The sequence below is a fragment of the Peromyscus californicus genome, unplaced genomic scaffold (assembly GCF_007827085.1).
Source record: "Peromyscus californicus insignis strain IS unplaced genomic scaffold, ASM782708v3 Scaffold_20__1_contigs__length_68692818, whole genome shotgun sequence".
Lineage (NCBI taxonomy): Eukaryota > Metazoa > Chordata > Mammalia > Rodentia > Cricetidae > Peromyscus > Peromyscus californicus.
Genome location: NW_026294503.1, coordinates 44,330,184 through 44,334,610, shown reverse-complemented (window position 1 = coordinate 44,334,610; position 4,427 = coordinate 44,330,184).

Genomic DNA, 4,427 nt, shown 5'->3' with positions numbered 1-4,427 from the left:
GCCGCGCCCCCGCGCGCGCGCTCCCGCCGCGCGCACTCCCGCCGCGCGCACCCTTGGCCGCGCGGTGACGTGGCGGGGCGGCCGGGCGGGCGCGGGCGAGGAGCCAGGAAGCGGCGCTTCCCACGTCCCCACGCCGACGGGCGGGGCAGGTCGCACGGCCGCTGCTGGCCTACGCCCCTCTCCGGGCGTGCATACGCACCCAGGGGTCCCCCTGATCCCCAGAAAGCACCGTCACAGCCTGGCACTTGGCTAAAAGCTGAGTCCCACGGCCAAAGCTCTGCTGGGGCCTGGGAGGTGGAAGCAGGCTCTCTCTGCGGCTGTCAACCTCCTGGGTTGGAACTCCTGGGAAGCCGGGCTGCAACTAGCCCTGAGCCTCTCACCTGTTGATCTGGATAGCTCTGGGCTAACCTTGTCGATGGCTTTGGGTGTGGAGACAGGCTGACCCGGACTCCCCTCTCTGGGCCTTAGTATTGACCTCCTTACAACGGAGCTGCTGCTGAGAGCGTGAACGAAGCTAAGTGTGTGGCTGGATCCCACGCCTTCATTTCTGTTCCCCTCTTCTTCATGTGAGAAGACGCTGGAAAACATTTTGCTGACCAGGAAAAACTCCAAATGGCAGAGAGGCGGGCAGGGTAGAGTGGGAAGAACCTTCAGTGGGCTTGAGGCCTCCCACTGTGTGGGTTCTTGAGCAGGGCACAGGTCTCTGAACCTGTAGACATGGAATCAAGGGTCCTACTGCCCTCTCCTTGATCCCAGCACCCCTCCCGTTCACTGGAGCGCTTCATCTCTCCTCTTCCAGCTCCCACTGCTTGCAAGAGAGGCTTTGGCAGGATGAAGATCTGCCACTACCACATTCACCAGCTCTTTCCATCTCCCCCCTCCCCAGTGCCCTTCACCACCACTCCCAGCACAAAACAGTCCTGGGAGGCTTGGCATGTGCCCCCAGGGAGTATCATGGACTGTGGTCTGAGGCAGTGCAGCATGTAGGACCCTGGAATGGCTTCCTGTGAATCTGCAGGTAAGAAAACACACACACACACACACACACACACACACACACACACACACACACACACACACACCACAGTAGGGCCAGGCTTGTGGCTCAGTTGGTAGGGTGCTTGCCTAGAACACACAAAAACCTAGGTTCAATCCCTGGTGGGATGGATCAGCCAGTAAAGTCACGTGATGACCAGCTTGACAACCTGAGCTCAGTCCCCAGAACCCACGTGCTATGGTGTGTGTTCACAATGTAAATAAAACAAAACAAAACAGAACTGGGTGTTGGTGGTGTGTACCTATAATCCCTGCATTTGGAAGATGAAGGCAAGATCAGGAGTTAAGATCGTATAATGACTGGGCTAAATGTCACACACACACACACACACACACACACACACACACACACACACTGTTGTGTGACAAAACTTTTCCTGGGGAGATGAAACACACTCCTCTACTCACCCCAGATAGGGAGCCTATCACAGACCAAAATATGGATATCACCAAAGTCCAGTTGGTGAACCGGTGAGTTTTATTGGGGTTAGTTACAGGAGCAGAAATGACTCAGAGACAGCTGCATCACCAAGGCTCACCCCAGCATGGGTGACAGCTCACAAAGCTGGGAACCTCAAGCACACTGCACAGCCTGCAGGCAGCTCCACAGGTTGGAGACTGTCCTTTCCAGGGGCCTCGGTCCAAACCTCTTCCAGGCAGCTCTTCTGGTTTGAGAGTCTTCTAATACGACACACACACACACACACACACACACACACACACACACTAGCTGAGAAAGACCGCAAGATGAGACATGTGCAAAACAAAGCTGGAGAACAGCATCTGAACAATGTGTCCAGCTAGGCATTGCCATTCTCACACTATACCCAGAATCCTGGGTCCAGAGAGGTGAAATCATTCTTTCTTTTTTCTTGGTTTGTTTGCTTTTCTTTTTTCAAGACAGGGTTTCTCTGTGTAGTCATGTCTATCCTGGAACTCACTCTGTAGACCAGGCTGGCCTCAAACTCAGAGATCCACCTGCCTCTGCCTCTTGAGTGCTGGAACTAAAGGTGTGTGCCACCACTGCCTGGCTGTGAAATCGTTTCTGATTAACACACACACACACACACACACACACACACACACACACACCGTGTTAGCCCGAGGCCCAGCCCCAATCTGACTGCACTGTCCTGCTAGTAGATAGGATGGGGTGTGGGGGGGGTTCCCAGTCCAGAGCAGAGAGTGAGGGGGTGGGACCCTGTGTAGCAAGGACTCCCACCTGATAGGAAGCTTTCCCACAATGAAAGCCACAGGCTTGCGTATCTGTGGGAGGGTTGCATACCCATTGGGTGCTAGGCCCCATCAGGTGTGCTGGGCAGCTTCTCCCTGTTCAGCCTTTGAGCCTGTGGGGCAGGCAATGGGGCCTGAGGTCAGTGAAGTGAGATGCATGGCGTGGCCGTGGCCCTCTGGGAAGATAAATGGTCCTCAGCCCTCTCTGTCCCCTGCTTTCACCCAACCCTGCCTAGATGCCTTCCCTAAGTCGATGCCCAGAGAAGGCGGTGGCTATTTAAATCCCTCAGGTGAGGCTACCCAACCTGCTGGCACCTCCTTCCAGCGCCCACGTCCTGCTCAAGCCAGAGAGAAGCGTGTGCAACACATCTGTCCTCTTGGGAAGCAACCCAGCTGTCTGTGGGGCCTGGGGGCTGGGATGGGGCTGTGTCTTCAGCTTCCTGTAATTCCTCCCTGGAGACCTTGGCAGGGGAGACTGGCCAAGGCCAGCAGGCCTGAGAAGTGGCCACTGTGGTGCCAAATGGGAAAGGTTGGGAAGCTGCAGGCCTTGTCCTGGGCCTGCCACTGCGGCCGTGAGCCTTTGCATGCCTCTTCTCTGGGCCTCAGCTCGCCTGTCTGTTAAATGGGTCGTCTTCCTGAGGCTCCTGCAAAATGAATGCTAAGTCTGCCTTTCACAGATGGGGAAATGGGTGGTCCGAGTTGTTTGTGCCCGCAGCCTGCATCAGCATCCTTTCCCCCAGGACTCCCCAGCCTATCCCCTGCCTCCAGCCTCCTGCACCATCATCGTTCCCCATCAGTCCCTGGCACCGTCCCTGGTGAGTGGGAAAGAGTGCCTTACCCTCCATGCCTCAATTTCCACCCCCCTCCCCAAAATATGCTTGCTGAGGTGAAGCCAAGAGGGAAATTTCCCTCAGCTCAAAGGGTGAAGAGTGTTCCTTCTCATTACCAAAGAACCTTGTGTGTTCAAAGTCAAGTTGTGGGAGAGAGAATGAGGATCACTCAACTATAGAAAAAATGATCCACAGGCATAGTCCCACAATAATGTTTTCTTTATCCCCCCTACTGACTGCATTGCTTGTTAGATTTCACCATTGTGTGGAATGCCCTGCCGAGTGTGGGCTGACTCCCCAGCAGAGTCCCAGAAAGCAGGGAGACTATTCTATGGGCTTACTTCATCACTAAGCTTTCCCAGGCCCCTGGGGCATGGCCTCAAACAGCCAGCCAGGGTTCTCTCCCTGAAACCTGGCCTCGAGTGTCCCAAAAGTTCACTCCCTGGCAGGTTCAGAGCTGGTGGCATTTTACAGATCAGACAGCCAAGGTTGTGAAACCTCCCTTCCACTTTTAGTGCCAAGTGTATTTATTGAAGACCAGCTGTGTGCCCGGCACCCTGAGGACTGAAAAAAAAAAGTCAATGCAGCCTGCAGGATTTCTTTGGGTGCCCAGCGTGGAGGAAGGGACTCTTCACAAACAGGGCAAGACCCAGGGGATGGAGTAAGAAGCCTCCTTAGAGGAAGTTTTGAGCAGGGTTGTAATTAAGGAAAGTGTCAGGGCAAGTGAGCTTTGAGTTGGAATTTGCCTCAAGAACAAAACCTGGAGAGAGGGCTCCAGGAAGTAGAGACCTTGTCTAAGGACAAGAAGATAGGCTGTGGCCCACTGTTTCAATGCGTCCTGTCTGCCCCGCACTTAAAAGGATGTCAGCAAACGGAGCTTGAAACAGATGAACTTCAGGCTAGGCAGATGAGCCTAGGCTTCATCAGATGAGTCTTGGGCTTCATCAGCCGGGGAGCTACCCATTTTAAACTATTGACTCTCTCACATCCATAACCTGTGTGGGGTTTTTTTTGGTTTTTTGTTTGTCTGTTTTGTTTTGTTTTAAACTGACTTGGGGGATGGTCACAGGGCCAAACAAAGTTAGCAAAGTGTCTAAAGCGCCTTGCATAGAACAGGTAAAGATCACGCGCCAGTTCCTCGATCCCCCTTTGCAGGAAACTGAGGCCCAAAGAGGGCCCGAAAAGCGGACCTGAGAGGAAACACGGAACCCGTGCCGCTTCAGAGGGCAATTCCCGCTACACAGCGCCTTCCTGGCGCGTTAGATTTTTGCCGCTGGAAGTGCTCGGAATTGACCGTGCGGGGGTGAC